Source organism: Phyllostomus hastatus, unplaced genomic scaffold (genome assembly GCF_019186645.2).
Source record: "Phyllostomus hastatus isolate PE091 unplaced genomic scaffold, TTU_PhHast_1.1 phas_contig_40, whole genome shotgun sequence".
Taxonomy (NCBI): domain Eukaryota; kingdom Metazoa; phylum Chordata; class Mammalia; order Chiroptera; family Phyllostomidae; genus Phyllostomus; species Phyllostomus hastatus.
Window position 1 is genome coordinate 12,662,741 of NW_025333872.1, and position 13,219 is coordinate 12,675,959.

Genomic DNA, 13,219 nt, shown 5'->3' on the forward strand with positions numbered 1-13,219 from the left:
AGCATGAACATTTTCAAAAAATCTATTTGCTATTTACTCTTTCAGGAGGCTAATGGAGGGCATAATCCACCATTAAAAATAACAACACACTAACACCAAAAGGAAGGAAATGAGACCTAAGAATCAAGAAATGCAAAAGAGAGAAGAGTTAAAAAGAATTCCCAATATGATATTAAAGAGAAATCCCAGAATTCCTAGGAGTATTGACATGTAGTTATTTAGGAAAGGAGTATTGGAATATGGCCATCTAAGGGAGATGTCTCAAAAATTAAATTGGACTGATAGATTATTTCATATGTTTGAAGACACTGCAGGAGTTTTCACAGTTCTCTCTGAGAGTTTGTAATAGGTAAATAAGAAATTCCTAAACAAATATCAATGGTTGTTATCCCAAATGAAACCCAAAGAATTTGTATATAATCATAGTTTTTCTCAGTATGTTATTAGTCACAGTATGCTATTAATATCTGAGAACATTATTTAATTATAATAATATATTCAGTGAAGAGTGGTATTTTTAAAAAATTGTGATATAACTCTTGAGAGAATAAGAAAAAGTAAAATTTAGGAATGGTTGAATATATTTTGGGGGGGTTTTAAGTCCTTATCTATTATGTAAAATTAAAAAATAACAATCAAAAGTGGCAGTGTGAATGGATTATATAGAAATATAGGGTACTTATGGATTAAATAGTGAAAAGTCACTAAGGGATGGGATTTACAAGTGGGGAATAGTAAGTAGGGGTAAGTATTTTTCATTAAAAATCAGAAGTATGCCCTGGCTACTGTGGCTCAGTGGATTGAGTGTGCCTACAAACTAAAAGTTTGCCAGTTCAGTTCCCAGTCAGGGCACATGCCTGGGTTGTAGGCCTGGTCCCCAGTAGGGAGTACGTGAGAAGCAACCACACATTGATATTTCTCTCCCTCTCTTTCTCCTTCCCCTTCCCCTCTCTCTAAAAATAAATAAATAAAATCTTTTTTAAAAATTAGAAGTACTATTAATCTTTTAGAAACATGTGCATCTATCACTTGGAAAAATAATTGAAATTAAAATTAAGTCTGATAATCACAAAAGTTAACACAAAGTAAATATTATAAACAATGGACTTAAGATATACAAACCCCAGCACAAGATTTGCATGCATTATCTCATCTAAAACTCTAAACAACCATATTACTTACATTTTATTTATGAGAAAAGGGAAACTCAAGATTTTGAGATCATGCAATATGACTAAAAAGTGTCTGTCAGATTTCTAAACCAACTCTAAAGAAATACAAATGTTGCTTGATCCATCTAATTAACTCAATAAATATATGATTGTTGAACCATTATATTGTATACTGGAAACTAAAACAAAGTAACATAGACTATAAATTGTAATTAAAATAAATAAACAAATATGTACTTGGACACTTACTGTGTTCTAGACACTGAATTAAGCACAATCCATATTTAAGTGCTTAGCTAAGAGGGGAGTTAAAAGAATTTTACAACATTATTTAATCACAACTGTGATAATGTGCTGAGAAGAGAGTACCACATCCCCACATCCAGATATTTTGTTGCTGTTGAACCCTTTGCCTCCTGTTTCAGAGAATTCTCTGACAAGAAATGTAGGATGCCACAGGACTCCTGTAAATTGTCATGAAGGTGTTACCTAGAAATGTGGAAGAGTGAATGCATCATAGACAAAAACTTTGACCAGTAGAAGATGGACATTGATAAATAAATTAGTTCCTCTTTCTCTTCTGTGAAGCACAGTCTGGAGGCACAGTTAGCAGGTCTGCTCAAAGGCTGTTCTCATGAGATAGAGAAGTAAGTCTACCTAGCAATCTCCTGCTCAGTAATAAACCCTTATATTGACTCTTAAGGATCTAAAACCAAGGGTTTATAAGTAATCAGTTTTTCATGATGTGTGGAGGAAGAGAATTCATCAAAGGAATCAACAAAGTCAGTGTCAGGTAGAGAACCAGGTGACAATAGCCTCTAGGAAGGAATCTTAATGAAAGTTAAGGTAATGAATTCCTCATCTTCACAAAATACAAATTTACTCTATCATGATGAGAAGAGTTAGATGAAAACAGGATTAAGGGAGAGTTTTTAGAAAACAAAAGTAATTTAAATGGCATTATTTGATTAATGGAAGATATCAAAATGAGAGAAAGGGAAATGATTGCTGAGGTGTCAGAGAAAAGCTAGAAGATGGACATTTCTTAGAGGTAGTTGATTGGCTTTGGAAAAGAGGAAGCTGTTCACTGCCTGAGACATAAAGAAAGGATGGCAGATGGACATGAAGCAGTACATGTAGAAAATAGCTCATGCATGATACAATTTTTATATCATCTTGCCAAGTAGTGAATGGGTAGTGGTGGTGGTGGTGGTAGGGGTTAGAGGTCTTGAGAAGTGTGGTGGAGGTATCAGGTCCCATTTTGGATAGTGAGCAAAGGAGCTGAACATAGAAGATTTGAATGATGCTTAGAGGTTAATCAGGGACCATATATTTTCACCAGCAGTGTACAGCTAAAGGGATTATATAGAAGATGGGGTTGAATCAATCCGAGGTTAGTTTTCAATGTCTGTTGAGCCAAGGAGTTAAAAATGCTGGTAAAAAGGTGGTTAAAATTTATCATCAGTGGTAGTAGGGTTGCACTGAAAATGAGTTGGGATAGAATATTTATGGTATAACTTTCATTTGTTGAAAGAGGCAATTTGGGTCTATTATAAATGCAGATTTAATCAACATTGTTTGATGTGATGCCCAGAAGTTATATGTAATCATAGAATATAGACAATATGGTAAAAATCAAAACTATTAAGCCAAGCCATTCCCTTTCTCTATAAAATATGTCCTTTTCTATAGTTATTTTGAAACAGGATATAATAAGAATCACTAGGACATATTCTACTTAAATATGATTTCATATAATTTTATATATGTAAATCAATATTTTTATCTTGCAGACTTTTTGACTGTGGTGAGGGCATGTGTATGTGTGTGTGAGCTTGTGTATACACACCCATGTGCAGATACTAAAATTGTGATGTGAAGACCAGTTATGACTTATGCATAAGTCACATGTCCTGCTGGATTGAGGAAAGGCAAGCTGCTGCTGTAAGCTTTCCCTGTGACACAAGACAAGGTTCTGCTTACATCTCTGCCTGACCTATAGTAACTGAGAAGGAAGAAGAGATGCTTGTTCCAAGTGGTTCACAGCTGGAAACTTGTTTGTAGTATCAGCCTATGCCTCTGGACTTTAGTCTTTGAGATTGGACTCTAGAAAGTTGCTTATTCAGGTCTGTAGGCCATTTAATCATTGCTGTTTTGTACATACAAGACAATCTTCTATCATTGTAAAGAACAGAGAATTATTTCTTCTTCGGTAATTTGTTTTGAATTCAATTTTCTTTACTATTAAAATACATAATAAAAAGAGTCCTCATAAATGATTTTATTATATGTACCATAGAGAAATATTTTCTTTTAATTTTTTGAAGTAATATAAATAACTTCAGTAAAATAACTACATCTAAAACAAACTTAAGTGACTAAAAAACAGGAGAAAATTATAGTATAGAAATGTATCAGTTTTTTAAAATATAAAGAATTATAAAGACTCATTGTTGTTTTTCTAACCTGTAGATTCTTTGTAGTAAAACAGCTTAGGTTTTATGAGATTTAATTTTAAGAGCAATAGTAAAATAATATACAAATTTTACAGTAAAAAAAAACAAAGTGGTTTTCTTCTTATTTCTACATATTTCTTCTTCAAAATAATTTCTGCATTACATTTGAGGTACCAAAAAATTATAAAAAGCAATTTGATTTCCATAAGTATGAAGTTTCAATCCATAAATTACAAATCAGGAAAATATTTTAATGATGTTTTTGTTCAGAAAAACAAAATCAAAACAGAGTAAGAAGAATCCTTGCCTTGCTTTCAGCTATGGTTTCTAGTCTCAGCTGTCCCATTAACTGAATGAATAAATCATTTAATATGTTCAGACCTCAGTAACTTCATCCGAAAAATTGACATGCCACTTTATCCTGAAATACGGTGGTTTAATTCTTTGTCATAAAAGACAAATTACTGCTTTTGTATAAATTCAGTGTTCTCAGTTATCATCTTATTGACATAATTTAACCATGTGATGCCATTAATCCTTCTTGAAATGCCCTGCCAGGGAAGTGGCCCATATACACAGTGCTTCTCCTAAAATTAACTGCTTTTAAATTCATTACTATACTCTACTGGTCCAATTTCCCTTCTCCTGACTCTGCTCTCCTCTGCCCTGCTTGTGCGTGTCCCCATGACACTGCCCTTGGCACAGCAGATGAGTTCACCATGCCATTCTCTTTCTTCTCCCCTGTCTTTTAACTTTGTATTTGTTTATTTTCCTTATTTTTTCTTTATAAATAATGCTGTAGAATGCTATTTCATGGTATAGATCATTATGCAATGAAATACAACAGAATACAATAAATTATTTTAACTTTCAATGTGAAAGCCATCTGGGTGATTTAGATTTTTAAGGTAATGTCTATAATTTTCTAAGTATTTTAGAAAGACCCAGAAGAACCAGTGAAGTATTCATTCATTCTTATATTTTTTCATTCTATGTGAACAAGAGTGAATATTAGAAAGAAAATACTAGGGGGTTTTTGTAGAGTTATTAGGCAGAAAACGAAAAGCAAGATTTGATTGAAAGAAATAGAATTAATACCAATTTTGTTGTCAGCACTCCATTCTCCAACCACAAAGACTGTAGTGAAGTTACTAGTTTTTTAACAGGTATCACTCTTTCCTGTTAAGAGTATTACACTTAAAAAATAAGTTAAATTAACAACATACTGTTAATTATACTGAAAATTTTTAAATACATAATTTTTATTATTAATCACCAGTTCCATCACTCTTTGACTAAAATAGTTATATTTCCTAACTCTCGAATAAGACATACATATCTGGAAAAATCTAGCTTCAAATAAAATTATGTCTTATCACTAAATATCTACAATTTTTATTTCTAATGCCTTTTTTCATACATTTATTACCTCTTTATAGATGACTTCCAAATTTTATTCTCATTTGTAACTTCTTCCCTGATATGAATTTGAATAATTTATCCAAAGATGATATCATTACATTCCCTTCCTTCAAGAGAATGTAATGCTATCATCTTCAGATCTTCTGCAGAGCTGTAGCCTCAATGCTTATGCAGCCTCTCACATTGGAAAACATGAAGCTAATTTTGATCGTTCCCTTTTTTTCTACTCTTTTATCTAGTCTGATTCCAAGTCATCAAACATTTTTCCTTACAATAGCCTAACAATAATAGATCTGGAACTCAAAAATGGTTATGAATCCATAAAGAAGAGAACAAAAGTAAATGACTGGGTATTGAACATATGACATTGTGAAGATCACAAATGTCCTTGAAAGAGGTCAAGGGACCACAGCACATAATCAGTGAGAAAAAATTAAAAAAAAAGAATTGAGACCATGCAATGTCATACTAGTTCAGAGAGAGGAAACAAAACAATATTGAGAATTTGCAGATCAAGCTGTTAAGGCTACATGGAAAAGATTTTCAGGGAGTGGATGCAGTGATAAGATGCACATTTAGGAAGACAATGAATGGTATGGTTATGCTCCTTTATTTTGTTGATGTGAAATATAGTAATAGATTTTCTGGTGTTACATCATCTTTAGATGTTTAGATTTACCAAATAATTATTGTTTTGTTAACTATCCTTTTCTAAAGTATGTATAAAATGTTTGAAGTTTTCATAGAATTTAGCTATATTTTACATTGACTTAGGTGGAGCAAGATGAGTAGATAACTTATAGAAATATTTAAGGCTACTTTTGTGGAACATTTTTTTTTCATTTTCATTGATTAGATTTTGAGCCATGCATTGAATACTTCCACTTTAATCAGTTAAAAATATTTATTTGAGAACATCAGTGAACAAAATAGGTAAATATCCTTGTTCTCAAGGAATGTATATTCCAAGGGAAGGAGTCAGCAAATAAATAATAAACATAATAAGCAGTAAATTATATAGTATGTGTAAAGGTTGAAGGGTATTGGAGGTGTTGAGGAAACAGATTAAAATGATAAATAGGCTGACTAAGGTAGGACTAACTGAGAAGTTGAAATTTCAGCAAAGATCTGAGGGAGTAAGGGTATTAACCAAATAGTCATCTGAAAAAAATAATCTTTCCATATAAAACAAACAGGAAAAGATCACTAATACAATTTATGTTTGACTTTTTCAAGGAATAGCAAGAAACCAACATGGCTACAAAAGAGGTAGCAATGGAAAAACGTGTACGATATGAAGTTGTTATGTAATGAGGGCAAAGTCATGAAGGGCATTGTAGGCAATTGCTCAGACTAGGCTTTCATTTTGAATGTGATGTAGAGTTTCAAGGAGCATTTTGGACAAGGAACTGATGAAACTTTTTTTTTCTTTAGGAAATTGTATCACTTGCTTTATATTGCCTGTTCAAAAACTGTGTGGATACAACTGAAGTTATTAGGTAAGAGGTGTGGACTCCATTATCCATGTAATTCCTTAATTATCATATAATTTTACATTTAGTCCAAGCAGTGAAGAGCAGCGTACATACCTGTTTCCCTGTCCCAAGTTTTCCTATACCATCTTACTCAGTAGTGCTAATTTATTGAAAATCCTAATCTCTATATCTTACACTATTCATGTGATGCTATTTTTTAATTCCTTAGCTAATGTTAATTTATTGTATACCTCCAGAATTGTCTCTCTGATTATATTTAGGAAATTTCACTCTAGTACCTTAAAATTTGCAATCATTTCCAAAGGCTGTCCCCTGCCCACCTTTAGTCTTCCATAGCACACTTACCTTGAATTACTGTCACTCCAAATAAGCTTGAAGAACATGGTTATGTCTTCTCCTTAGCTTCTAGATGTAAGTTTAGGAGACATATCACTACAATAATGCTCATGAAAAAAATTAGGATATTATAGCACACTTGACTTACTGCTATTTTTCCTGGTCTTTTGGATACTTTTTTGAAAATGTAGTAAGCTTTTTACATAATCATTTACTCACTTTAAAAAATTAGTATTTGAATTATCTTTCTGCTTTAAAAAAAAGCTTTTCAGGAGAAGACAGTCTGTATTTTATTTGATCTTTATTTCTTCACCTTAGCACTTATAACTTGGTCAGTACTCCATTATTTCAATAACAGTCCATTAGGTGAATGAATATTCATGTTTGAAATAGAAAATATGTAAATTTGGTCACAGTTGAAGTATCAAATGTAGAAATCAACGCACTGAGAGAGTAATTAATTTAAGGAAACTACTTGTAAGATAATAAGGTGAATAATAGTAGGTAGCCTTAAGTATTTTAGAGACTACCTCATTGGAGTAAGCAAAATAATTTAATAAATGTGTGAATAAAATAATTTATTGATTATTTTGGAAAGACTTTGATTGTTTAGGAGAATGAGTAATTTAATTGCTAAAAAAACCCTGTTTATATTATATGCATAAATAATAACAGTGCTTGCAATAATAAATCTTAATCTTATACTGAGGTTTTACTCATAAGTAAAAAAAATGTTTTATAAAGCTTTACTTAATGTCTTAATTTAAATTTTAGTCACCTAGTTCTGGTATATTTCTTAAAAATATAAAGTGTATCTTGGGATAGGACACTAATTAAAATCAAGTCTTGGCAAGAATGGATACCCATTCTCTGATAGACCAGATCAAATAGTATAGCCTATACCTTTTCTACTACAAAGCATTCGTGTAAAATATGAAGATGAAGTAAGTGTAAAATTTTGGTAAATGAACTAAAGCAAATATAGAAGTTAAAGCAAAGAAATAATTAACTCTTATGATAAGCTTATTTCTTTAATAATTTAAAGAACTAGAAAATTCACAATTCACTAGTGACCGTATGAAAGGCAATACCACTCCATAGCTTTGCTGTTGTGTAACAACTGCTCTGATATACTTGGTTAGTGTTCACAACTTCTTAATATGCTTAGACTAGATTTATTGGAGCTCTAGGAAATGTTTACAATAATGACTTCCCCAGAGTACAGTTGGTTTCTATATTGGCAGCTTGGTGGGCAGTAAAGTAATCTACATAACTGTCACCTTTCCAGGACAGATGAGGTTACAGGCATGTCATACTGTCTTTCAAATGCGTGCCAATATTTGACAGAGTATGCGCATATCTAGGATCCTTCAAAATGCTGTTGAAACCCAGGTGTCCTGAAACCTTTATTCACTTGTCCACTGTTTGTGGCTATAAATGAGATGAAAAGGAGGCCAAAGGCAGAGGCAAATTCAATTTACTTTTCATAATATTATTTCTTTTTCTTTGGAAACAATCCCTTGTAGCAGCTTTCTAGAGGCAAAATCACATTCAGCACATGGATTAGTTTCTAGGGCTAACTCAAGCCAGGCATTCAAAGAAACACACACCTCAGTATCTTTGGAAAGTGAAAATGCCTTATGTCAAATTTGTTACAGAAATATTTTCTAAAGTGTCTTTTTTTAGAAGTGTGAATTTTGGAATTAGAAAAAAAAACTACCCAAAGTCAATTTAACTTTGTTTAATAGATAGGAAGACTGAGAACCAGAATTGCTAAATAGTTAGCCCCTTGTCTATGATTAGCTTCATGGTTTGTGAGAGAGAAAATTCCTTGAAGGCCAGGTCCTGACTCAATCAACTTTATTTTTCCTTTCATTTCTTCTTCATTTCCATTCTTAGACAGTTGAAAAATCACAGGATATTACCTACAGTGAACCACTTTTTCTCTCACAAATGCATGGGACCATACAGTGAGTATTTGAACTTTCTAATTCTCACTTTTTTCCTTTCTGTGACTCCTTACACAAGATGCTGTGTTATTTTTTTTCTGAAATTATACTTCAATCTGATTAAGTCTCAGTGTGATCTTGAAGCTATGACAGCTTTATTTCTTCAGAGAGCTAAAGAAATATAATACTGGTATTCATGGAGAGTAATGCACAAGGAGAAAGATAAAGATAACTTCTAGATGTTTGATCCCTGAATTACTTTCATCTAAATTCTTTTAATGGAAAATTCTCTATATCATTGAAAATTTAATGATCTCATGTCTACTATAGTAACAGTGTGATGTATAAGCACATATGTCTTATATAGATTAAGGATGACTCCCCTAAACACACTCATTCCCATTTGTCACCAAGTCTGACCCAGCAGAAGTGAGTTGCTCTCCAGCCTTCACTGAAGTAAATCAGTTATATATACAAAGCCCCTCTGATCCATATCAGTATCACTTTTTTCTGTCTTAAACTATATTGATAGTTAACAACAGATCAGAAAGGAAGAGAAAGTATGGAAAGTAATAAAGAGAGGAAGCTCAATATGGTAGAAGAAAGATACCCCAGTAATGTAACCTTGGCTAAAGCAGTCATTAAATGTAAAGTATTCACATCAGTAGAAGGTGGAAAACTTTGAATTTCTTATAATAGTGCACCTGCCAGTTAGTGGTATGCAGCAAGGATCCGAATTAATAGGCTTTACCAGATATAGGGAAACAAGACATTAGAAAGCATGCAAAATTCTAAAATATGCCTAACTGTAACACTCTAGTACACACTGTTCTTATACATAAAATATATGTGAGATATATATATATATATATATATATATATGTTATACGTTGCATCACATATATGCAATTTGAGGGAATTCATCCACAAAAGATAGAAAAGCAAAATTTATTCCTGAGATGATGGCAGTTTTGAGAAAAAGTACTGTCAGTTTGCTTTAGCTCTGTGATCTGTATGTTAAATGATAAAGAAGGTGTTAGCTCTGCTGACCTAGTGAAAGAGTAGTTAGCTATCCTTTAGATAGAGGCATGCTTTTGATTGTGATAATTGCACTAGACTGCATATGTGGATAAAAAGAATGCAAACAGAAGAGGTGTTTTGTCACTAAGCAAACATTACCTAGAGTCTCTCATTTGATTCTAATAAAGAAAATGGTATACAGTGGAAATCCTGGAGCAGTTCCTAGACAGGAGTGCCAGAAGATGTGAAACCATATTACATGAGAAAGAGAAAATAATGTTTAGCAAAAGAAACATAAAATACAAAAACAGACTATCAATATATCTTCAGATATTTAAAAGTTGTCCATGGGAAGGTGATTAAAAATTGTGAAATATAACTTCAAATTATAGACCCAAGACATAAGTGTTTCAGAGAAAGTGATTGAGGTGCATCATGGGGAAGCTGATTCTCAGATCTTTTAGATCAGCCATCTCAAATGGAATCAGTTGCTCTGGGAAATTGTAAACTTGCTGTTACTGGGATTATTCAAGAGCCAGTTAGGTAACTATTTGGTAGAAACATGTTAGAAATAAATTAAGCATGGGAGAGGAACTAAAAACACCAAATGATATCTTTTAATCTTAAATACTGTTTGGAAAATGAATGAGTATGAATCCTGGACCATTACCACCCACAAAGGACTATTTGTGCCTGATTAGTCTATTTGTATGCCAAAGCCCAAAGAACATAAAAGATACATTTTATACAGCTGTTGAAATAAGCGCACCAGAACACTTGAATCTTTAAAATAAATTTGATGTTTGGTATTACAGTCATTATAATGAATAAATTTAAATATGATTTGACTCTTCCTTTAGAACTAGTATTCACACATGCACATGTGCCTACAGGTGTGTTAGTAACAGCTAATCAACAACTGTTTTCTGAGTGCCTAATCTCCAGCCTATTTTTACTGGGTGTTGTGGCTCTACAGGGATTGATAGATACAGTTTCTTAACTCAAAAGGTTTACCTTGCTCTTCTTTTCTTTTCCTTTTCTCTGTACATACCTGTATACTCCAAACATACTGGCTTTTTCTTCACACTAGACATAGATTTCAGTCCAAGCTTTGTCATTTATTAACTAAATGCGTGATTTAATAATTAATCTCTCAAAGTTTTAGTTTCCATATTTGGAGAAGGTAATAATAAAACTAACTTCATGGTCGAGACTAAGTGAGATATGGACATATATAGTAAGTATTCATTCATTTACTGTTAGTACTATATTAGTATTCAAACACATTGTCTCATCTAACCTTATGATATATCATTAAATACTTCTTACTCTGGGCCCATTAAAATCTCTAACAAGCCACTATTCTGCCATGCTGCTACTGACCATTCTGTTTTGTGGTTATCTTACCTCATTTTGGAAAAACATGGGTTTCCCACTTCAGTTTAAACCTCTACATATTAATATCCCTTATCAGTAGAAAACAAGTTCTTGCAGCGTCTAGTGGAAAAGAATTTCCTGAAACCCACATGAGAAGATGGGCTCTGTTGTATATTTTACTGAGGATGTAAAATTAAGGGGGTTCTCCTCATGACTTCCTAATGTCTCATCTCTGTCTATCCCACCATGGAAAAGGTCTAACTGTGTCCTCAACAAGGCCAAGACAAAAACCAGTGTCCAGAGGTTTTACTCCATACTAAAGCTTAGTCCTTTGGAGCTCATGGACAGAAGCTAAGTGGTCTCAGTCCCTATCCAGGCAGCTTAGCTTGTTCCTGGCTGCTCTAGTGGCAGAGTCCCTGTGGCTGCTGGCCATATGGCTATGGACAGAGGACACACTAGTACATGAGCCAAGTGCAGGACCTGAGCCATAGAGATAGAGTGAGAAAGAGAGAGACCTTAATCCTTTTAGAGTCAATGTCATCTGCTGTGAGTCCCAGCAGCTGTTAGTCCACCATGGTGGAGTGCTCCCAGAGGAGAGAGAGCCCGTGAACGAATGGGGCAAGTGCATCTCTGGGTGCATGAGACAGAAAGAGAGAGAGCTTCTTTTGTCCCCCTAGGATTATATATCTCAGGCTTGGAAAAGACCAGAAGCTTTTTCAAAAAGACCATCAACCTTCCAATTTTTCACAGGCTTTCAATGTGTTTACATGCCCTAGTTAGACTACAGGCTTCTTTGATCTAGCACCTTCCCCTGTATCCTCCAACAATCAGGTACTAAAATGGGGAGGGCAGGAGCATTAAACCCTTTGGTGGAGTAATGCCTTAGCTTCCTAGTTGGCAAGTGGGCTTATATTTTCCAGTTTATTAAGTTCAATGTCTAAGTCCTTTTGATCCCCACTTCAATATCTAGCTAAACACTGATGGTAACACCTTTACTCTCAACTCTTGCCCTTCAATGAGAAGATGGGAAAATCTATAATGTCATAGAATTTTAGATGTGGGAAACACTAGAGTTTATCCACTCAACCCACTTATTTTGGAAATGGGAAACCTAGGATACCAAAATGAGGGTCAGAGTTTTTAAGATAATAGAACAATTAATTAGCCCTGGCTGGCGTAGCTCAGTGGATTGAGCGTGGGCTGTGAATCAGTGTCGCAGGTTCGATTCCCAGTCAGGGCACATGCCTGGGTTGCAGGCCACAGCCCCCAGCAACTGCACATTGATGTCTCTCTCTCTCTCTCTTTCTCCCTCCCTTCCCTCTCTAAAAATAAATAAATAAATAAAAGACAATAGAACAATTAATTAATAAGAGCATTTGAATAGCAGACTGTAGTGCTCCTCTATTATACTCTCCCAAATGCTTAGCTCCAAACAGTTGTGAGTTGTATGGAGAAAAAAGGAAGAGGTTAGTGTTTGACCTATTGCTCTCAGTGGAGTGTATGACAATGTTTAGGGTAATAAAGAAAGAATAAATTAAAAAAGAAACTACCTTATTTTAGTACCTATTTGGCCTAAGCATTAACATAGTTTCTGTGTGTAGAACAGGCTATATAAATTAACTATGTAGGTTTTCACCTCTTATAATTCCTGAGCTCTGGGGAGTCTAATTTAAACAACTCTCACCAGAATGATTATCCCTGAGATTATTCTATATGGAAGTTGGATCTCACCTAGAGAGTTGGTAGTAAAATTCTAAAACCCCCAAAATACAGAGAAACTATTCATATCAGGGAGGGCAAGAGAGTGAGTAAACTAATTTTTATATAATTACCAAGAATTGTTTGAATCTCATATTTTCATTGTAAAAATTAGATAAAAGGAGACATTGGATTAATATGTTTAATCAGTAGATTGCTTATGTTTAATGCACTATCCTCTTCTCATAAGATCAAAATTTTTGAATCATCATTTAGCTTTGAAAACAAACAAC